At 37.7% G+C, this 24,955-nt stretch overlaps 1 long non-coding RNA gene across 3 annotated transcripts in view; it reads right to left on the bottom strand.

Annotated features, from left to right (window-relative positions):
* The window catches only part of LOC136019546 (uncharacterized), a 175,613-nt gene extending 167,432 nt beyond the window's left edge, over positions 1-8,181 (bottom strand). For all 3 annotated transcript variants that reach the window (XR_010614938.1, XR_010614939.1, XR_010614940.1), the window contains exon 1: positions 8,096-8,181. This is a non-coding gene — a long non-coding RNA (uncharacterized LOC136019546). The remainder of the gene's footprint in view (positions 1-8,095) is intronic.
* Positions 8,182-24,955: the final 16,774 nt, after the last annotated feature.

Here is a 24,955-nt window from a genome sequence, read left to right as displayed (position 1 = left end):
AAAGCTGTCAGGGTTCAGAGATTCCTTCAGAAGACAGGTACACCAACTCAAAACCGCAAACTAACAGTGCCTGGACCAAGACTGGGTGTCATTGCGTTGCACTCTTGACGCTGTGCAGAGCGTCACAGGCTACTCTAAGAACTGCAGCGCTATTTAGAACCAACGCAGGTAATAGATATCCCCAATAAGCTCCTAAAGACCTTCCTCCATAATATATATCAATAAGTTCTAGCATCCTTAAAGACATAATGAATGTTTTTCTCAAGAGAGGAAAGAAGGATTGCAGATTTTACACTCTGAAAGTAAGGTACCATTCTTTTTTTCCAAACTAGCATCATGTGTCAGGAGATACGTAGTCAAAAGTTCTCAAAGCCAACAAGTGCCTTATTTCAGTATTTCCAGTAAAGCATCACTATTTCTATTGTTCTCCAGGGTAAGCTTCACTTTAACTTTGTCCATTTAATATAATAGAAGAATAATCAGAAATGGTTCAAAAGTGTTCAAGCACCAGCACCAAGTTTGAGTCTTCGATGGCAAGACACCATGTTTCCAAACCAGCATGTCCTAAAGGCTCTATTAAGTGATAACTGATTTTTCAGCATTCCTAACTCCTTTTAAAACTCCTTTAAAAATAAATTTCTCATCCCTTATTTCACAAAAAACAGTGGAAGTCAGAAAAGCATACTGGAAATGGTTGTTGAGTCTGCATATACAATACATTCCCATGATCTGCTCAGTAACAACAGGACAGAAAGGAAAATACTGCAACATGGAGCAAATCCTTCCTGTCAACATGATGAAAGCTTGAGAACAGTGGAAAAGCAATTCTGATTTCAAGAATGATATACTAACTGTGCTGAACACAAAAGGTAAAAGGTAAACTGAAGTTCTGTTGCAGCAAAGCATGCCCCTAAAGTTCCATGGGTCAGCATTTCTGATGCTGGCACTCCTATTTTTTCAAATCTTTTAGGGCACAGTCAAGGAAATTGTATTTGCTGTCTTTCAGTCTAGAAGAGGTCTTTTTAAAGAGCAAATGATGCGTACTTCATTTTTATAATAAGCTCTATTTAATATTTTGCCCATTTAAAGAGAACATTTTCCAAGAGAAAAATAATCTATAGATTTTTATGTTGACAAATACAAGAAAAGCAACAACAAAAAGATGCTTTAGTTATGAAAGAAGGAAGGTGTTAAAGGCTTTTTTTCAGGGGTGAGGGAGTGGGGGGACATATGGTTTTTAAATACAGCCTTAATTTGAGGGAGACAGTCTTAAAGATTCCCCTCATCTTTTAATGCCGCCATTAGTCATTTTTCCTTGAGCACTTGTCAAATTCCTGCTGTTCTCCCATTCGAAATACTGCAAGTTTCAACTGCATCCTTGCATATGGATTATTTTGAAGTTCTCTCTAATTAGAATAAAGGCAGCCTTGATTCAGTAGAGCACTTAAGGCACCAAATGATCATTTTGTTAGATTTAACCTTTCCCATGAGATACATCTTCTAGCTACAATAGAAAATTTAACAAAATTTATTATTTGATAGTCTTTACTCAAACATATTGTACAATACATTAGCACTGCTTCTATTTGATCAATGTCTAAAAAAAGAGCCTTCAATGTTAACCCCTTCATTGGCAGGCATCTGTGTGCACTGTAATGTTTAATGTCATTTCACTCAAAGATACACAACTGAGCATATAAACTATTTCCATACAAAAATACTACAAACAAGCAGAGGCTGGCAGACAGTTCCTATTGTATAACTGCTGTGTACACGACTGTACATGTACAGGCAAAAGACAAATCCAACCAAAAGTCTTTACACATACAACACACAGAAAGGAAACTACCGCTCCAGCAGTCAGGAAACTTAGCTTCCCTTCCTACAAATCTTTACCAGACATAACCCCTGGAAAACATTTCTATTTCAAGAGATGGGCACACAAAGCTGCTGCTTGTTTTATTCACTTATTTAAGTTAACAACCAACCAACCAAACTATGCTATTTAATGCTTTCACAGTCTGTAGTTCTGCTGATGCCATCAACCTAATCAGTCATAAAACTGTACGCTAAGATCTCTATCTCCCATCATGATAATGTCAGAATAAGCTACATATATTTAGGTTCTGTGATCTAAATATCAAACTATGACAAACTAAAGACTGTAACAAAGCTAAATAGACACAATTATTTTCTCTCCATAATGACTATGTCATTTATAAAATGAGCAAACAAAACACTACCTTTATTCTGGCAATGGGATTTAGACAACTGGGAAAAGTCTAGTCCAGCACAATGAAACTTTTTTTTTTTTTTATAACATACCTTGAAAGATATTATGTACATACCTATGTATGAAGGGAAATATAGACCATCATACGTATGGAGCAGATCAGGAGCCCCTGCCTTTCATGTAGGAGGGGTTTGTTATGATGCTTATTTGGGTTTTGCTTCAGCCTTCAAACATGAAGGGCTGTACTGAAGAGGAAGGGGCTAATCTGTTGTATAAGCCCAGATTTGGGAGGATACAACATAATAAATGGCAGTAAGGAGAAGTCAAGCTGATACTAGAAAAAACTGCCTACAGTAAAGGCAAAGTGCGAGAACAGGCTGCCTGCAGAGAACAAACATTTAAAATTGTCAGCTAGAAAGAGGTTAGCAAAAGGACTGTGAAGGATGACAGTAACAGCTGAGTGTTGTCAGGGGTAGGAGACATTTAGTCCCATGATTTTTTAAAATGTGAGAAAGAAAGAAATTCCACATAAATCCACATGATTCAGCCTTTTATTATCTGAAGGGGGGGGGGGGGCTACAACGATGCCAGAGAGGGACTCTTCTTCAGGAATCGTAGCAAATGGATAAGGGGTGATGGGTTTAAACTTAAACAGGGGAAGTTCAGTTGAGATATAAGGCAGAAGCTCTTCCCTGTGAGGGTGCTGAGGCTCTGGCACAGGGTGCCCAGAGAAGCTGTGGCTGCCCCATCCCTGGCAGTGTTCAAGGCCAGGTTGGATGGCGCTTGGAGCAATCTGGTCTAGTGTGAGGTGTCACTGCCTATAGCAGGAGGGTTGGGACTAGATGATCTTAAGGTCCCTTCCAACACAAACCAGTCTGGGATTCTAAGAAATACCTGAAAACTTAAAATCACCTCTCCACAAAAGCATCATTACTTTTTAATAAATGATAACATTTTAACTTCTTTTTTAAGCACAATCCAAGTGCCAATTATATTTACACCCACCTGTTTGTGGTCTTAGGGAAGACATCGAGCTGAAAGCCAATATAGCCAAAAATACTTCATCCACTACCACCAGGTAGGAAGTTCTTAGGAAAGGTCAAGAACATGTAGCTGGGGGTAGGGAAGAAAGGTAGGAGCACAGCATCCCTACCTCTCTTAGCTTTACCACTCACAGAATCACACTGTAAATAGTAGGAATGAAAATTCTTCTAACATACTGCAAAACTCCATGTAAATCTCAAAGTGATTTTTAGTTCCCCGTTTATGTCAGGCATTTAACAACCAAAACAGGATGTGTTAATCAGTATGCTTTCAAAATATTAGTAAAAGCAGTTAAATCTTTCTTCAAAAAGAGATAATAAAGTACACCTTTGCCAACACAGAAAAATAACCACAGAAAGATACAGGGCGGAGGGCCTGGCAATACCTGCAAGAATATTTTTATACTGATAATGTTGTAAGTCAGGATGCTTTTAGTTTTATTTTATTCCTAATAGCATAAAAACACAATTCAAGAACATAGTGAACAAAAACCTTTGTAAAAAATCATTTGCACCTGGCATATACTCATTAATACATAAAACCACAACCAAATGCATAGTTTTATATTAGCTTTGCATATTTGCAAGGATAAAAAAAAAACCCAAACTAACTAGAATTTCATTTCCTCTCAAAAAAATCCCAAGTTTGCAACTATGAATGTTGAAGGAGGCAAAACACTTCCCATTTAGTCTCCTACACTGGAGATATTCAAGGCCCGCCTGGACAAGTTCCTGTGTGATGTACTGTAGGTTACCCTGCTCTTGCAGGGGGGTTGGACTAGATGATCTTTTTAGGTCCCTTCCAACCCTTGGGATTCTGTGATTCTGTGATTCTGTGATTAAATAGTGTTACAGTCTCCTCTAACAAACCCATCAATGCATGAGCTATACCATTAAGAGAAATTAAAGGATGTGAAATTAGTATCTTGGGGTGGAGTAGGGGCAGAATTTCATAGTAAGAGAGGTCTTTCTGAGCCCATTCTCAAGCAAAGAATTGTGTAACTTCTTAAGCATCTTTGCATTTCAGAATGATATAAATCAGGTGAATTTAATAAACCTGTCCGTGGAGTGTTCTCCTATTATCACCTACCAGAGTCAATATTTTCATTATATTAGCAGAAACTTCATCCACAGAATACCTCATAACAAACTGCTTACTGAGGAAAGTCCAGTGAGTCCACTGGTGAGGAGAATAATGGAGAAATATGCTCTGTTTTGCATTTTAATCTTGATTCATTTTAAAGAGTTCTGAAAACTCCACACATTTGCAAAAAAGATAAATGTATAAAAATAATATATATAAAATAAAAATATATAATAAAAATAAAAAATAAATATATATATAACTACAAATTACAGAGCAAGATTAGTTTTGGTTTCTGATGCCAAAGCCTACTGGCTCTGGCAATATATGCCACATTTGCATGTGATGATGACTGTTCCAGACCTCTTTCACCATCAAATACTGTATAGTAATGGCATTCAATGAGTTATTTTCTGATGGAAAGCACAGGCATTATGCCAACCCATTTTTTCGATGGAGCAAATCTGTTGATATTAAATTCACACTACTAGATTAGACCAAAACTACCACCTACATTCTGGGCCAATTCTTAATTTCTCCTCTGCTGGAGACTTCATCTCAACTTATTTGTCTGATAGAACTGGATGCCTTTCAAATTTCTTCTTGCATCTTTTAAGACATGTGATGTCTGCCTGCGTCCTTGCTCAGTACGCATAATGACCATGAAGCTGGCTCTTGTATACTTTAAAGTCTGATTTTGCTTTCCAAAAACAATTTGCAACTTTTGTCTCTATTGAAAGTTTGGAGGAAATGAACACTCCACTACATAAGATCAATTATCATTAATTTTGTTCTCTTTTGCATTTAGTTATTTTAATTCTCATTATCTTCAAAAAAACAGAAGATGCAGCTTTACACACGTTCCCATTCTGAAATGTCCGTTTTTTTTCTCCAGCAATGCTGCTTTCAGTTAACAAGTGTAAATGAGATGAACACACAAACAATTAAGAAGCTGCTGCTGTGCTCAAGATACTTAAAAACTTTACAAAAGGCAATAAAGGTCCTACTAAAGAGCAAGTATGCAAATCTGATCAATTCCTTTGCAGTGAGGGAGAAAACTATCACATACATATGCACAAATATCTTGCCTGTAGCTACTTATTTCCATTGTTAATTACAGAGCTTACTGTGGAAAGCAAGGAATGGTATCTGGTTCATAAAGATGCTTAGTAACCAACAAGTATTTAGCACACAACTCCTCATTTAAAAATGCATACTTTATTACAGTTGTGTTGTTTTTCTGCATTACTATTTACTGTGCAGGATTTTCCCTGTAAGGGATCGGATGACACAGATCATTGTTATTTTGCTTTGAGATAATATGTATATATATGACAGAGACCCAAGATGCATTATGAAAAAATAAACAGACCCTTTCAGTTCGGGGGGGGGGGGGGGGGGGGAAGATTAATTAAAACCCAAAATAAAATCACAGAAGATGACTCCTATTTAATGAGAGCAAATTCTAGTAGAAAGTCAACAGCTGATTCAAACCAGTTCACAGCTATTTTTGCTTTTTAGAACTACATAATCTCAATGCACCTCAAACCAGCAATAAAGTCACACATCCAGTTATTTGTCATAAGCTCATTTTTAATATGGTCATTAATGGTTACATCAAACCACAGTTTGAGGTTTCTGCAAGCAGCTAATCTGATCTGGTGTAAGCACAACATGATCAAACACTGTTGGATTTTAGCTGCATGCTCTTCAGTCACTTCTATGAACCTGCATTGAAGATTTTCAGGATGTATTAACAAATAAGCTGCATAACAAAATTCAAGAGGCAGCTCAGCACTGTTGAGGAGTAACATATCCCATTTATTGAAATTATTAAACAACATAAACCAAAATCAAAGTGAAGGTCCCTGAAAGCTATTAACTATGATTCAGAAAGGTAAGGCACAGTTCTAAGCAGATTAATCTAAAATGCCTGAAACACCATCATCTTCAGCTGTCCCCACTACTTATCAAGATTAGTGCTACACCACCAGGGACCACTGAGGAACAAAGAATGTAAACCCTAACAAGTCAGTTGTTAATCTAGCACTTAATTATGAACTGCAGTTGGCAATGGTTTGCACTAAGATCTATAAACTGTGCCCAGTTCAGCTGTCCCTGCTGGCTATCCTAGCACCAGAAATTATCAGCTCCTTCTCAGGCTGATTAACCTCCAGGTTTTGGACTTTTTCTTCTTTCAGTTACCGAACATGTTATCCAAGGGTAAAGCCTACGTAAGAAGTGTTTCTTTCTGGTATCCTTTTTGCATTAGTATTTGTCTATTGGCATTATTTTGTTGAAAAAGGAGAAAGTAAAATATTTGCCAAGATTCAATATTCTGCAAGTCATGCAAGAACACAATACTAGGGAGGATTGAAAATTACTTTTTGATTTGTTAGGGTACCAAAGCATTAGAAAATCCCATGATGTTCTTGCAAACATCTTTCAAATACAAAAGGCTGGACTTCCATAAAAAGTCAATTCATTGCTTAGGTTTTGTTAGATTTGTCTGTGAACTGAAAAAAAATAAAAAGGCTTATCGCAATTCCACCCTCATCTTTGCTACTGCGGCCCGTAGCCTCTAAGGGCAATCTGCCAGTAAGGAACAGGTGGGATTGTGATTAGACTTGAACAGCAGCACCTGTAGAACACCTCCACAGAGTCCACAATTTCAGTTTAAACCTGTAATTTGGAAATGAATGCATTTTTTGTTTTGCATTGGAATCAAACTAGGAACAGAGTAAGACAAAGCTCTTCTAAGGCACTCCTCGGACTTCCACTCAATCTTCATAATCATGCTGATGATTTGTAATCATTCTCATTCCACTCACGACCATCACTCATCTTTTATTTCTATAAACCTAACCCCACTCAATTATTCACCTATAAACTAAGTCACTCAAAGGTATTAGAAAACAAACTCTCAATACTCTCCATAGTTTATTTCACAGCAGCAAAACTTTGAGGTAAATAGGTAAAAATTATCTTGCAACAGCTCAGAAAAACATTAATCCTTGCTAATTTGACTGACTTGACTGACATCAATCTGTGTTTCTTAAACAACTCAAACACTCTTTTTGTTAACTGATTAGATTTTTGGTTAGAATATTTCCTCATCTGAAAAGACTTCTATTTTAGAAGTGTGTTCAAACAGCTATTCATTCATCTGGTTCTTTAAAGCAGTCCATTTATTCCTTGAGTAAGACACTTAACAAGGTAGTAGATTTTTTGAGACAAAGAGCTGTAGCATCTCACTTTGGCTCAGTATTATTACCTTCTCAAGCAATTTCATTAAGCCATTAGACTAGATGATAGACACCGTCCTACTTTTACGTTATTCTTTTATTTTACATATTGTGATTAAGGTCTGGATTGATGCATTTTAACTAACACTTCCTTCACACAGGTGTAGGAGGCAACAAAGCACACAGAGGTTAGCACTCTACCAAATAAAATCCATTCATTTCCAAAACAGCTCTTTAGAGAAGTTCTGAATAAGAAAACAAACATTCCAGCACCTCTCAAAAGCCAAGAGACAGTACAAATTGCAGAACAAAATAGAGAACCAGAGACCTCCGAAAACACACAAACCTATTAGCAACTGTACCAAAAGGGTAGCCCAACCCCACCCCATTAATCTTAATGCTCAAAAGCCAAGGTTGGAAAGGTGCAGAAGGGCTCTGCTTCTAAGGAAAGGGAGCCACATACAATAACACAAGCCCTTTCACACTGTACCTTCTCTTCTGGCGAGCAGAGAAAGCACTGTGTCTAACCAAGACTTGAGATCCTCCAGCAAGTCACAGCAATGAGGCAGAGCCCAAGTGAAGCCAAGGCGACAGTGCATGAGGTCTGAACTCTGAAGGGAGAGTATACACAGCTGAGTCGGGGTGGGAATACCACAGCTGAAGCACATCAGGGCAATTAAGACCTACCAGTGCACTCAAATCCTAACAAAGGCTCTCTTCTTTCCTGAAGGTATGAGCATAGGACCAATCTGAATTTCATTTTAAGGTGACTTAGCAATGAATAGATAGTCTACATAAAGTCTTCTTGTAAAATACTATCACACAACTGGCAATCTGCTCCAGCTGAAGTTTTTCATTTGTTTCCATCTGCAGCCGGCAAAGAACAGGACTGCAGTAACCCACTCTGGGAAGGACAAGATTAGAGATCAAAACACACAATCTTTTTGCAAAGCAGATAAAAGAAAAATAATATTCCATGGTCATGTCACCGCATTGAAAGCCAGGTGAAGATAAGCAATACTAAGAAATTACAAAATGAGTCAGAAAATAGAACCTGGAAAAGAGATAGATATTAGTCCTGGTATTAAATTAATTGACTCTTCCCCCAACAACCCACAAATAATATCTAGATTGCATAGAATCAATTGACTTTCCTCCAAAGACCAATCTCAGCCAAATTTCTTAATAAAAAATAAAAAAAAACTAGGGAAAGAGAAGAGGGAAATCAATAAAACCAAAATGAGCTGCTTAAAAACAAGCACTATGAAATATTTTTGCCTTGAATAGTTCAAAATTGGAACTCACTGCCTTATAAGTGAAACCAGGAAATACAGACTGTTCCAAAAATAATTAGACATGTTAAAGAACAATACTATCTTCATAATTACATAATGTTTTCTCTCAATCTTAAAAAGGAGTGAAGCTCGTGTTACAAGATACAGGTCAACAACTAATGAACAAGACGAAGGATAGAGGTTTTTAGAGAGACTCAGGCAGCTGTTTGCAGAAGGAGCAATAAGGCAATGGCAATCTCTTAACCTTTCCTGGGTTAGCTCTGGTAGGAGATAAGAGACCCATAATCCTTTTATGGGATTTATTAGAAATAGTAATACAACAAATATATAAAATGCATATACACACCACTATAGAGTAAGCTTACTAAAGATGAAATAATAAAATGAAAGAACGTCGTAAACGAAATATCCTGTAGCAGATGCTTCAAGAAAGAATACAAGAAACGGCAAAAACCAAACCCTTTCCTCATTCTTCCCTCCCAGTTACAATCTCTAGTTTCAGAACACCTATCTTTGAGTTCTTCGGAAACCTATATTCAGCTGCTCCCAGTGGACCTATCTTCCATAAGGGCTGCATATAATCCTTTTGGGAACCCATTCATAATTTGGCTTCTGCAATGCCCAGTGCAAAGACGTCCATAATTTATTTATACACTGCATGAAAAAAAGGGTTTTTCTTAAATTTCCACATGATAAATTTATTGAGGCAGAGATTAGCTCTTAAACAGAACATAATTTAAATGGCACAAGTGCTAGGGAGAGGAATACTTAGGAATAATCAATACTACCTATACCAAAAGAATAATTGAATTCCAGTAGTTTGCCTAAAGACAAAGACAAAAAGATGAGACAACATTACAGCAGTCATCAGGAAAATAAAAGACTGTTGAAAAGAGGAACAGAATGATCTGTTCTTCATCTCCACAGCAAATAAGCAATAGATTTAAACTGCAGTAAGGAAGCTCAAAGCTGGATATTAGGGAGAGGGGGATGTTGGGGATGGGACATCCTAATAGCAAGTAAAAGGACTGCTTGGGATAGTTGCATAGGTTCTCTAACAGAAAACTGGATGAGAACTTCTCTGAAATGGCATGGATCTTTTAATCTTGTTTTAGCAAAGAGAACTGCATTAAATGACCTCTTGATGTCCCTTCCTATGTAGTACCACACAATTAGAAATAAAGGAAGTCAACAGACTTCTAGCACAGTGGTTTATTTTGCTCCATTAGTCTTGTATTCAGTTTCTGACTTACTTTATATTACTAGAAAATACTTGGGCTTCTCTGCCATTCGGAAGGAAATACACAGCACTGAGATTACCCTAAATAACACAGTAACTAGACAGTGAAGATACACAGAATTTATGACAGCATTAACACTCAATCATGTGACCATGTTCCAGTTGCTTTGGCAATGGATAATTCCCAGGCACTGCAACAGCACCTGCTACAAACCAGCTTTCTGTACTCTCTAAATTAAAAATATAAACTAGAAAACAATAACCTAGCTTTCTGACAGCTATTGTGCCTTTGCCTTTTGGATAACATTGTACAAGTTGTGATCAAAACTAGTTCTCAGTGGGAAAAAAGAGAATAATTTAAAACTAAAGACCCAGTGGCCATCTAAATCTAAATCCCTTGCTTTCCTACAGTAAATTCAAGGAATGGAAATGACTGAAATTGTGTATGTTTAGCACTATATGCAGTAAGAACGTAGCTTTTGGGATTTAACCTTTCTAGCCACCTCCTAGCCTTGGAAGACGAGCCAAAGGACAAATAATAATCTCTTACATAAACCTTTAAAGACAGTATATTCTGACGAGCAGATGATCAGACTGGTTCTTCAGCACCACAACATTTGTGCTACCACAACAGGGAGACACAGAATTAACTCTAAGTGGCTGAGAGCAGGGAAGGACTGCCTCCTCCAGCGGCAGCACTGACTGAGGGCATCATCACCTGGTGGAGAGGCTTTACTGATAAATGCCTTGCAGCTCCACTGCAGCAAATACACTTTGTAGAATGTTAATCATGTAAAGCAGAAATCAATGTGTACAGAAATAAAGCCAAAACTTTGTACTTTGCAAAACCAGCAACCCTGAGGCAATGTATACCTGTTCGCTTTTCCAGTATCTCGTCTACCAGCTATATGGTTATTCATCACGCATTACTTGGTGTGTTATTTTCCTTTATTCCATTTCCTATTTCAGCATCCTCATTAATTTTTATGCACTTTTGTTTTCATTTGTATACTTTTCATCACTTCAATTTCCTAATATTTCAGCAGTCCAATTAGCTACTTGCATATCTTAATCACACTGAGACTCCTTATTCAGCTATAAATACAATTTTATTACTGCTGTTTTAATGACTAACTGTTACAATAACTATTTTATATAAAATAATTTATCTTCAAACTTTCCCCATTTCCTTCACTTGTCTGTAATTCAGTCCATCTCTCACCATATTTTGTTCAGTGGCTCTTACATCATCCTAACATGCTTCCTGTACTAAAAACTTATTACCTGCGGAGGAGGTAAAATTTCACTTTGCTTCACTATAAACATTTCCTCCCCATTTATCAGACTGTCCTAAAGTTGCTAGATGCAACCCAAAATTGAAGAGATACTATCTCCACATTAGAAGGCATACCCTTTCAATAAATATGAAAGTACAGCCTGGATAGGCATTATGAATACAGCACATAGCGCTGCTGTTGTGAATATTAACATCACCAATAAAAACCATGTGTGAGCAATATATGAAGCCATAACTTCTGAATGGGAAATCCAGCTTTATTCTCATCTTTAGGTTCTGTAATAAGATATACTTGCAGTGAAATAGTTAATATTTACTTCTAACTTCTAGAAAATCTCTAACATTTCAGACAGTTCATTAACTTCCGTAAGACCTGAGATGCTGATGCTGCAAACTAGCAAATAAACCAGGATGAAAGTCTCCAAAATGGATTGGTCTGATTCTGCTCAAACTATTACATTTTTCTGTGTTCTAAGTATCCACATTGTGTGAGCTACAAGATTTCTCCATGCTGTAAAGGTACAGATGAGAGCAAGGGCTTCTATATGAAAAGAACACGCAAACACTTATGTCATGTTCTACTGTATATAGAACTTCAATGTGATATGAATTTAAATATACTTCTCATGAAGAATATACTTCTCATGAAGTATATTCTGATTCAACAATTTTTATTTATTTTCTTTTCAATGTCTCTTGAACTGCTGTACTTCTTTAACTTGTTTCTGTGTAGCAAGAATTCAAAGATTAAAAGGCAGTGCAAAGTTACACATTTTTAATAGGTACTGTGTGTCTAAGTAATGAAATTCACTGGTAAAGTACCATCATGCTGAAATTCTTACAAGGGGAGGCTAGGACATTTTTGTGGGGCTGTTTTGTACAACCTGCTTCACTCATTTCATAGTGCACTTGTTGTCTCGGGTGAGGTGGGCTGGAGCTGTACAGTATCACACTTTTACCAGTTCATGCCCTGCAACATGCTTCATTCTAAGCTCCTCTGACTCTGCTCTATCATAACCTACTGTGAAGCTGTCTGTGCTTGAAACCTTCTTTTACAAATGCTGGCTTTTGCTTAAGGGATTCAGAGAATACTGACATTCGGTAAGGATGTATGAGAGGACTGTTTTTGCAGGAGGAAATATCTTTGTGCTTTTTGTTACCCAAAATGGAGACCTAAATCATGTTATTATATACACACTGCATTAGTTTAAGACAAGCCAGGTGGGCATTAGACTTACTGTTGGATTTTAGACTCAGAAGCATAAAATTTTTATAAACCAGACCTAATTGTATTAATATCATTGTCAATTTCCATCAGCTGAATATGTGACTGCGTTTTACAAAACCTAAATTCAGTTGCTGATCCCAAAGGATACCAGAAAAATGGTTTTGTCAAGTGTATATGTTTCCTAAAATAGTTTTCAGTAAATCATATCACAGATTTAAGATATAAATTGATTATGTAATGTTTCATATTTGTTAATTTGTATAATGGATCACCTGGAGTTCTGCTAGCTTTGGAACACTTACCCTTTCAGTGGTAAATAAAGTAACTTTGTCAGCTGCTGAGGCAATTTGATTTAATTCCACAGAAATACACAAGCTTATGCATGTTCGCAGGGCATTAATTGACATATCTAATTACTACTGATGTATACTGTTTAAAATCCTCTCCTGCTTTTTACTGAAATATACTACTAAATATTTGAATTTAGAAATTGCTGGTACACAGACTTTGTTAATGACTACTAAAAAAAATACCACTGATACCAAGACATAATACCTAGAAGCTGATAAACCCTGTTTAATGATAATTTCTAAACCACTTTATTATTGTTAAAAAATGACAGTTATTCTCTATTTTACAGATTCTTCCTTCACTTTTATATTCTTTTCACCCAGCAGAAAGAAGTCTCCCCCTTCTTTATGGGTTTTCACTCCTAGGAAATAACTTGGTATGTATTCAGTAGGAACTCCTTTTATAATCTATGCAGTAGCCCACAGTTGATTTTCTCCTCAAGTAACAGAAGCTGAACTTCAAACAGCTGCTAACCTCTTTGCAGAAGCAGAGGTGGTCATGTTTAACCAGTCTGAGTGATCTTTACAGATGGCCCCATCCTAAGGACTAATATCCTAAACAATAAGGAAGAAAACGAACTTATTTTGCAACATGACAATGTTTTCAGCAGAAATTCCAGAAGCAGTTGCCATTTATACAATCAACATGTCATACATCCATCAAGCTTCTAAATTTAGCTGTCTTAAAGACCAGGATAGCAAAACAGTCAGATCTCACATACCTTACCACGTATGTACCATTTTAAGTTCTCTTAAAACAGAGTAATCACTCTCCCCAGCAAAAAAAAAAACCCAAACCAAATTGAACTGTAATGACCCCCAAACCCTAATGAACGAAAACTTTCAGTCATGATCCTCATGCAGATTAAATTCTAGCTCTGACAAGTGTTTTCAATGTGCTACACCTTTTCTGCAGTGCCATGTATCACACTCATCAAGAAGCCCCCCACCAAAGAGTATGTATATTGAAAATCAGTAACTTGCTGTCTTTCAGCCTTATTAAGAAACTTTACTGCCTTAACCTAACCTATTATCAGCGCAATAACACTTTCCTTGATTTGATACCTTCCATTACTCTTGTTTGCTTGGATAGACCCATTTTTTTTAACAATACACAGTTCATTCTCTTCTTGCTATCATCACTCTTTCTGTATTCTCTAAATTTTTTCTCCTGTTTCTAATTCAAGTAGATGGCAAGACGCTGTCAAAACCTGGATGTTTCAGTAATGTCTCAAAACTTTTTGAGACATAAAAATATCATTTCTTCAAGCTATCTTGAACTGCAAAATACTACAGGACAAAATTTAAAATGTCTTGAGTGAAATGTTTTGTTCATCATTGCGTCTCTGTTTCAGTACGGTCTCTTCTATCCAAGTGTACAAAAGGCAGACTAGATGTCACTCAAGAAGGAGAGAAACCTCTAACAGAAGGTCAACAAAAACAAAGGATAGTAGAATATATAAACATTTCACATGAGGTCACCCAATACTGTATAAGTATGATACATGACCCAAAGGTCATCCAAATCTATGCTCTAGTCAGCATGTTTCCCTTTTATAAAGTTGGATTTTATGGCACTTCCAAGGCACAGCACTGACACAGATAACTATTCATCTAACCAGTTTTGGTTTCCAGTGGTAGACTGATATTGATGTGTCAATCTCACTGACCTGAGTTTGCTATCTGCAGAAATTCACATGCAGTAGGTTCATCACAGCCCAGATTCATTGGACTCCTTGTACAGGAGCTTTGCAGTAACTCTTTTTGTGCACAGCAGTCATTTCTTTGACATTTCTTAAGTTCTAAAGCTCACCAGGACATCACAAGGAATATCAACATCCTAAATGCTACGGTAAGAGACTATGTCTAGAAAAATCTGGATGTTTGAAAGACTCAGGTGCAGCTGTGGAAAAAAACCCAGCAAACAAATGAACAACTTCAGAATAATTAACCAATATTTTGCATTATTTTTCTTATTTTCTTGTAAGCCGTGAAAGTATTTATCCTCCAAATCCAGCCCACTATGGAACTATAACAGACATTCTAACAGTACTCATCAAAAACTTATTCTTGATCATGGTTTTCTCCATAAGCAATGAGTGTCTGTGCTTGCATTTTGTTCCCATGTCATGACTATAATCGTGCAATAATTGGTTATTCTTCACAACAGACAAAGATAGAAGAATAATTGTCTTTAGAATGGAGTTAAAAGACACACTCCTCCACTGCTTACAGAGTACATTTGTCTCTCTGCATATGTTCCTCGGAGGATAATAAGATTTAGGACCTGAGAATGCTTGTAAACTTAGGTCAACAAGGGTACAATATAAACCCGAAACAATGGAAATATATTAATATTGATTTAGGAATGAAACACTGACAATGCTGAGATATTTGCTGAGAAAGGCAGTGAGTTGTTAGAAGGAATGAAAATAGAAGTCGATTTCTCAAATTTCTGTTTCTAGAAGGAATGAACTTTTTATCCTAAATCTGCTCCTCTACCAAACCCAAAGTATTTCATACATTTGGAATAACAAAGATTGTAATAAAGATCATTCTACTCACAAAGTAGAAACTACAAATCTTTGGGAAGATATATGGCCTATTCACAGAGTCCTTCATGACTCTTCTCGAAGTCAGCTCTTCAAGCCATATAATTACCCTTCTTTTTTATTATCCTTGCCAATGATTCCCCAAACAATATCCACAATTTTAAGCTGGCAGATTTTTTTTAGCATGTTCTCCCCAGGGACTAAAGTTCTTTATCATCATACTATACTGCTGTGGAGCCTCGGAGGAGCAACCACAGGTTCGGGTGCAGGGCTCCAGACATTAGGAATGATACCTATTTGCAGTAAACAATCATAACAAATAAGGGCGACACAAAAGAATCAAAACAAACTTGTTACAGCACTATCTTATTTCTAACAGCAAGGAGTCATTTCCTCCAAGAGATTGTCTTCCAGTGTTTACAAGATCACAAACAATAACCGTTCAGTGCTGGTTACACGGAAAGAAAAAGGTTATAGAAATTTCTAGGCTAAGCCTAGGTAAATATGACCCTTGTATTTCCACTACAGACATCTAGACACTTCCAGCTGTTGAAATTATTGCTAAATATATTTACAGTCTTTGTACAATAAAAAGCTTTATTACTTTTACTACAGGCAGAAGAAAAAAGCTTTAAATCTTTAGTTCTGAAGCAGTATCTCCTGTCTTAAAAGCAATGAAGCCTTTCAAAGGAAAAAAACAGCACACTCCAAAAAGGTGGTTTATGATGTTGTATCTTTGTTGCAATATTGGTTCATATATTTTTATTAAGTGTAACCTTTATATGTAAATGAAATGATTATCTAACACAAAGTACTGTTTTCATAAACTAAGAATAGGTTTTATGTCCTAAAAGATAAAGCAGCATAAACCAGTCAGGCAGCTCAGCATGTATTTGATGGCTGTGAAATGAACTATTTGATTTCCTATTATAGCCTTAACACTCTGCACTGTACCATAGCCACCAAACCCATGTGATTAGGCAACTAACCTTTCATTGGGGAGTCAAGCAATATAAAGCAAGTTCTGCATTTCTAATAGGTAAAATACCTCATTTAAAAATCTATGCTTGGAAATAACCCTTACAGAGTGAAAGTTAGGGAGAGAAATGGAGAGCATATTCTGAAAACCCAGAGAGGGAGATGAATGTACTTAGCACAAAAGAAAAGCTCCTAGATCAAATGTGCTTAGTTTGTATGTAAAATGTGGTTTTATTCTCTCCCTCCCCTTCAAGTGCAGCAGGCCCCATCTAGGAATAGAAAGGCAACTTTACACCTTCTGCTTCCCACGTCACTGGACTGTGAGGCAGAACACAGTACCCTGGCTGACAGACAGATCTAAGGATGCATCACGCTCTGTCATGAATCAGGACATGAGGTTTCTGAGATGGCAATCTGTCTGACAGTGCTAGCACTGATTCATAGAAGGGCTTTACAGAATCAAGGGAAATAAAGTGAGCCAAGTTCTATATTTTAATTTTGTGTATAGCTCTTATAACAGGAAGAAGACAACTAAAGCCATAAGTTCAACCAACAGGTAGCATGAAAGAAGATGAGAGGATGCTTTCTAAGATTCATTTTTCTAATAGTTATCATAACAAAACAAGCCTGGCAAGCATGGCATAAGCCTTCTTCACTTAAATTTGAATGTAGGATACAGGCCACCAAATAATGCTGCATGTCTATCTTCCTCTGGACAAAAACCTGATCAAGCCTGGATTTACTGAGAAGTATAGACAAAATCACCTGACAAATCTAAAAAGCTTGCATATCTTTATATTTCTCTAAACCTCCTCTTTGGTTCAGGCACATACAGAAGGATAAAGTCCAATTCACTATGGGATCACCTGGAGAGCCCATAGAAGTGTCTCATTTTAACAGGAGTGCAAGTGGGCTATGAGCCAAAAAATCCATTCTACTCCAATCCCAGCAGGCAAATTAGAACTGACGCCGAACAGCTTTTTGTGTAAGCAGCTGTCGTAACCATTTTTATTAATAAATTGAGGAATAAAGCTGTTTTGCTTCTAAGCATATTTCTTTATTCCTGAATCAACAACTCTCAAAAATCCCCCTGACTTTCCTCAGAAAATCTTGCTGTTTGCTATATAAATCTGAGTCCTCACAATGCATCCGTTTGTTATCTCTTTATTGTCTTGGTAAGCAGGTGTACAGTACTGAACACAATGTCTCCTCATTAGGTCCTGTAAATGCTACAACAACAAAGAATAAAACTACCACAAAACAATCCACTGCTTCAGTCCCTGCATTTTTCTGGGTTTACATTTTGTGGTCTTGGACATTAATTTATCATCGTGAGAGAATCTGTCAATAAAGAGAGTTATGAAAACAAGATAGGATTGGAGAAAAAAATATATATAGATTTTTTTTACCTTGGGTGATTAAATTCTCACTGACATTAACATATGACAACCTGTTAGAATGATTTGTACGTCTTTACAGTTTTATAAATAGCTTTATCTCTTCATTCCACATGAGGAAAAAGAGAAGTATTATTTATTGTACCTTTCTACCACCACAGCATGGAATATTTCAAAGACTTACTTCAAGTTTTGTGGAAGTCTCTTGATATTAAAGGACTGCAGATACAAGATGATGAAACCTTCTTTATATCGTCTGCCCCCCTGCTGTACATGTTGTTACACACTGTTTTGTAAAAGAACTAGCTCTAATCCACACAAAGGAATGCTTTCCTTTTATTGTCATGCAGTTGTAAAGCTAAAGCAAGCCATCATAATTTCATTAAATCATGCTGAATTACTTAGAAATGCTGAGAATGACTCATAAGATGTAATGTTTGCTTTACAAATGGATTGAATATTAATAATATTTAGTTTATACCATGTTATTTATTCTTAAAAAAATGACATATTTGGTTTTGTTTTCTTAGTAGAGCATAAGGCAAATTATATTAATTAGGCTATTTACATGATTTCCTAACTTGGAGCACTGAAAGTTGCCTTCAGCTAGCAAATAATTGCAATTACAATTGCTGGAGATATCACAAGTTTTTTAATTATATCAAGCTCTATCAAGCTCTGATAGGACCTTAATAGTTACTTCCCCTCACTGCCAGTGCTTTCTCTTCCCGCTAAGCCATTCCAGTGTAGTCAAAGCCATAAAACAGAAATATATGACAAGAAACAATAATCTTCCAATTTTATTCCCCAGGCTTCAGGTTTACTGGTATATCCCTTTGGGAACATAATGACAGAGCTTGTCTTCTATAAGGACATTGGAAATAGATTGTAGTCTAAAAGTTACCATAAGATTTTGGATAAGCAATCAGTTTTGTTAGACATAAAAGTGAAGTATGAAAAATACAGAAAGGCTAACACAGCACAAACATATTTTAGCACAGTAGAAAATTCTTGCCAACAGGAATAGTTTTTTCTTTGCCTTTGGAAATCGGAGCGGAGGAAGAAGCTCACTAATTCAACAGTTCATTTCTAAAACACACGGAAAACCCAATGAAACACAAGTTTCTATGACAAGAAGAGAACTGCAGAACATCTATGATAAGGAGCATAGAATCTAGACTTACGTCAAGTTTGATTTTAATCAACAGGCATTACTTACTCTTATTAAAGCTGTGAATAACATTTATTTTTCTAGTCTAGCAGTGTTACTCCAACAGCTCTGGACGAAAGACTTGAGAGCTCTACGAAGTGCTTCAGAGGCAGACAATGAACCTGTTCCAAATGACAGCCATAATGACCGAAAGGGATACACAAACTTATTCTTTCAAGCCAAATGCTCCTTGATCTGAAAAGATTGTCCTATGCCGACCTATTTTAAGCATTTAGCCATCTCTAGAGCAGTTAGCAAATGCAAACAAAATGTAAGTGAAAATAGGTATCTCACCCCACTGGACAGAAGCAGCAGAGCAGAAACTCAGTTTCACCATCCTTTCATTTACTAAAAAGTGCCATGGGTTGAACACCTAAAGACTGATGAATATTTAGGCACTGTGGGCAGTTTTTAGGATTTTTTGCCTGTTTTATATTTTTTGATCTTTTCCAGGCAATTCCAGCTCCTGAAAGGGCATAACTATGTGACAGTGGTGTTGGTTGGAGGTGTGTTTTGCTGAAGTTTTTACATCAAGTTTCTAGCCAGCTCTAATAGGTGAAACAACAGTTGTAAAATCAAAAAGTTACACACAAATCTGCACGAGTTAAACACTAATTATCAAACACTAATGCTTGAAGTTATTTCTTGTTTTAAAACATCATAATCCTGATTAAAGAATTGCCAATAGAAGTGCCCCTTCCTAAGACATTATCTACTAATACATCTGCATCTTCAAAAAATCCACAGTTCACAACCTCCAGGGCTCACCATCTCCAGTTTTATATTCCCACCATCTCTACATCCCACCAGAACACCTTGTTTTCTCATTTAAAATAGCACACGACGACTTACCCAGCCCCTATGGTTTGCACTGATCATACATGAGGAGAGAGCATAAAGAAATACTTGAATCTTTTATTTTTTAAAGAGGGGCAGGGACAGTTTGGGGTTAATTTCTGATCAAAATGGTGTCTCTAGCAACATGAGAGAACAACATCCACTGTTGGACCTCAATGTCTACGAGCAATCTTTTAAAACCACTAGCTTATGACGAATACAGAGAAAGACACTTGTGCATCTAGTACCGAATGTTTGTAGGTTTTCTGTTTCTCGGATGCCAGGAAGCTGTTCAAAACTTGGTACTGGGCTGGACTAACTACTTCAGAAAATCCACGAAGCACAAGGAAAAATGAGCAAAACTCCAGTAAACGTTTTCAAGAGTTCTGTCCGGAGAACCGAAAACTCAGTTAACCTCTCAGGGGTTAGCGTACAAAAATTTGGAGATTAAATTCAATTACAGGGTGAAATGGGCATTTTTGTGTCTGCTTCAAGTGCAAGTTGCAACACACTGCTGAAGATTAAGCTGTTTCCAAAGCCTCCATTACAGTTTTAAGGAGAAAAATAACCTCTGAAGTGTTCAGTATTTGTTGTCTGTTAATAATGTGAGTGCCTCAGAAAGAGTTAACAAGGGTGCTGAAGCACTGGCACAGAGTGCCCAGAGAAGCTGTGGCTGCCCCATCCCTGGCAGTGCTCAAGGCCAGGTTGGACACAGGGGCTTGGAGCAAGCTGCTCCAGTGGAAGGGGTCCCAGCCTGTGGCAGGGGCTGGAGCTGGAGGAGCTTTAAGGTTCCTTCCAACCCAAACCAGTCCGGGATTCTACCTATGAGGTAGATAATTAATCAAGATGAGATACAAACAAGGCATGTGAATGCACAAAAGCAAAACACTGTTTAGTCCTCTGAGCCCAGAGTAAATCTGCACCTGTCCATTCAGACACAATAAATCCCTTCTAAAGAGCAGAACTTCATTTGAACAATATGCCATAAAAATATGAATGTTCTAAATAGATGATGCTCATGACTTCTCTGCTGCTGCTGCAGCAACATCGCTGTTCTTTTTTTATCTTTGTCCTTTAGACTTGCCTATTCTGTATCTGTCAATAACACCGTGTTAAGGAAAAGCTCTGCAAAGCACTACGGAAAGTAAAAGGGAGTCGTGGAAGACAAATGACAGCATAATCTTATACTAGAAAAAACATTGCTGAAAAGGAGTCTCAATGAGTCTAAATTCTAATTAATTCTAAATAAATGAGTCTAAATTCAAATTCTACTGCCCAAACACTACAATGTGATAGACACTGGTGTTCAGCTGAGACACAGTTAAACGTATATGCACATGCATGCTTGCAGGAGTAGCCCCAGGCAACAGGATGAAACACAGACATGCTGCCCATGACAGACTCCACTGCTACTTTAAGACCATGCCCAGTGTGCTGAGTCCTGTCTCAACTTATCACCCAAAGTTCTAACGAGCAAAAGCTGGTGAAGATATTTGGCCTTATCAAGGCTGTTGGGTTTAACGCCCTCCACAGCACTTGAGGAGATGAAATACTTTGCCACAGCCTTCAACCCAAAACTGAAAAAAATACATGATTCTTTGAGGAAGGTGTTAGAAACAAAAAAAGAACCCACCCAAACTCAGCCTGGCACCGCAACCAGGATCATTGCAAGCTATTTCAGCCAGTGGTGGGCTGAAGTTAAGGCTAGGAGTCGGGTAACCTGATGTCCTCTTCCTGCCAGTATTCAAGCTGAGATATGGTTCATGCTTGGCATGTACAGTTGCTCCTCTCATTAACACCTTTACTGCTTGCTGCTGCTCAGACAAAGCCCTCACTTCGCAAACTGTTGAAGGCACACTGGCAACATATGCACGAGGGGAAGTTATTTTCTCTGGCTTGCAAATGGGGAAGCTTACATGCAAAAAGGCTGTAGCTTAAATCTTTAAAATGCCTGTGAATTAGCAGTGCAGGATCAGGGTGCACTGATGCCCAAGCACTGTATCACTGGGCAGTGCACTGGGGATAACACTGTGGGTGCAGTGCCCACCACAGACACCAAAGGGGCTTTGATTCTCACAGGCGATAATTTATTGGTAAGGATATTCAGCCAGGGTGCCCCCATGAATGAAGCAAAGACGTGGCAGATGAAATAGATGTACAGGAGCTGAGCAGACACTGAGCTCTACCCTTCTGCCTGCCCCAGGGCCTCCAGCCCTCTCCCACCCAACAGCTTTCAGTAGCTGCTGTGCCATAAAACCTGCTGGGGGAACCCTCTTCCTTCCCACTACTCTGAGGCTGGTCCCTGCTGCCAGCAAGCCCCTCTTACATATGGCAGAGAGCCCTGCCCTTCCCCTGCCTGCAGGCACCATCTTCCAGAAGCTTCAATCAGCCCATGGCAGTGAGTGGGGCCACCGCTGCTTTGACACTCAGTGCTGACAAGTCAAAGCAGCCAGACCCAGAAAGAAGCCATCCTTCAGCTTCATTGCCAAGGGCAGGAGTGCTTCCACAGCTCCTAAGGTAGGGATTTCTGTTTCACCGTAGAGCAGAAGGTGGGGGATAGGAGTCACACAAAGGTAGGGGCAGTGAGGTCTCAATTATCCTGATTTTGCCCTCAATGTGATGCATATCAAAGGAAAGTCTTCACTTTCCTGTGCAATTTGAAGAGCAGTGCCCTTACTCTGAGGTTGAAGGGGGAAAAACGGGAATAAACACTTGACCCATTCAACTCTAGAAGGTCAGTAAGTGGAAAGGAGTCTTTTTGCTCCAGGCAGTTTTCTGTAGACACCAGCTACTTCTTATCATATCGAGTTAATCGGCAGTTTCTGTGGTTTTAAGGATTACAGACAGTGATTACAACAAAGCTCTGCTCTTTTTCTGACAGTTTCACTGCACAGCCATGAAAGCATTACCACAGAAGTATTTCTGTGAAACAGCATCTTCCTGCAAGTGCAACCTCATTTAAATATCAAGGCAAGAGCCCAAAATGTGCGCCCAGCTTTCCACAACAAGCACGGAAGCATCCAATGCAAGAGATTTTAAAGAGGCTGAGCGGAGAAAAATTATGCCTGTTTTCTTTATTTCCAGCTCAAAACAGGATTATACAACACTGCTTATGTCTTAATTGGATTTCTTTAAAGATATTTTAAATTATTGTGTTATTTTACGTTCTCTCCACTGGGAAATCAAAGCTGACAATGAGACACTTTTCACTCATCTACATATCTCATCCTCATTAAGTGAACTATGCTGTATTCTATGCATTATTCTTTCTGAAATTAGACTTTTGGGGAGCTGTGACCTTTGTTTCTCTTATCATTTCGAAGAAAATGTATTTTTTGCCTTCATGCATATATGCAAAGAAGTTAGGCATTGGCTATTCTGATGTAATCATTCTACTATGAACTGAAAGATTTTAGTTCAGGATAATTATACTTATTAAAGTTACCATTAAGTAAATAAAGAAAAAACACATTCAATAAGCAATATATATATTGTGTGAGTTTAGGATTGTAACCTAAACTCATATAAGACACCAAAACCTTAATGTTTTTGTAGGTGTTGACATTTTGGTTTGAGAATTTCATCCTGAATACACTGACTTACAGTATGAAAAATGAGAAACATAGCAGTAAACTTTCTGGACCCATTCTAATCAAACCACCACAAGGAAACGAGAGGCAGAACTGAGCCCCAGGTACTGCATTTGTATTTGGAAGAACAGTGTTTTAGTAGGGGAATCTGTAAGAGAACAGCTCAGTAGCCAGTATATTGCTAGGCTTTAGGAGGAGAAAAAATCAACGTACCTGAACCCTTCCCACATTTAATCAAGAGTCTACATGCAACATGAATCAAGTCATCAAGTTTCCACATCTGGAAAAAACACACAGTACTTCACTACCACAACAAAAGGCTGTTAGAAAGGGGATGGGTGTTAAACAAATGGGGCCAGATTTAGGGAGACAGAAGAATAAGGAATGGACATGCCAAAAGAGAAAAAGCTGAACTCTGACTAGAGGTCTTAAGCACAACAATTCATAACTTGAGCAAGTAATAAAACACAGGGGGAAAGAATATACTAAATAGGGAGAGAAAGTTTATTGTGACTGGCATGTTCCTCCTGCAGTAAGAAATAAATCTGGTTTGGCAAAAAGAAGTCTCACTATACTGCATTTTGTACCACCAGTCTGCTGTTCCTTCACTGATACAATTAAAGAGGTGTCATAGGACCTCCTTACTTTCACACTGAGAGTAAGGAACAACTGCTGATACAAGCTAACAGCTGGAAATATGTGCAATAAACATCAGTTAAGCTACTGAAATCACAGATCCTTTTGAAGAAAGGGATCTGTCTGTCAATCAAACCATATGCCATGTAGCCCTAAAGTAAAAGTTAGGAGGAATAATCAGGGGTATGTGCTATTTTTGTGAGGTAATGGATTAGAAAGATGCACTGTTTTAAATCAGTCATCAGCTAAAGAAGTGGCAGTTCTTTAATAATGCCAGGATTCATTTTATAAGTGAATAAACCAGCAAAAAGCTGGCTGGGTGCACTAGTAATCTTCAAAGCTTGATTGCTTTTTCTGATAGCTTTAGAAAATTAGTGGATGAAAGCATGTGTAATATATCTGGTCTGAGTAAAACACTTGATGTAGTGTCTTACAAAATCTCTACTTGCAAAATTAATTCAAATTGGCTTGGACATGGAGTACTGTCACTTGGATTTAAAAATGGCTGGCTGAGTGCAAATAAAGGGTAATGAAAAATGGCAATGTATCAAGTTGGTGGGAGGCGTCTGGTGGAGCTCTGCAGGGATCACTGTTTGGTCCTGTTTATTTAACGTCTTCATTAACAATCTGGACTAGGGAGTGAAACAGCATGTTAATTAAACTGACACATAATAATAAATCAGAAATTGCTTCTAATGCCAGGAGTAATACTTTACGGAAAAGCAGCATACTACCAAGGT

This window comes from Lathamus discolor, chromosome 9, assembly GCF_037157495.1.
Source record: "Lathamus discolor isolate bLatDis1 chromosome 9, bLatDis1.hap1, whole genome shotgun sequence".
NCBI classification, from domain to species: Eukaryota; Metazoa; Chordata; class Aves; order Psittaciformes; family Psittacidae; genus Lathamus; species Lathamus discolor.
This window is presented reverse-complemented; position numbering and strand designations above follow the sequence as displayed.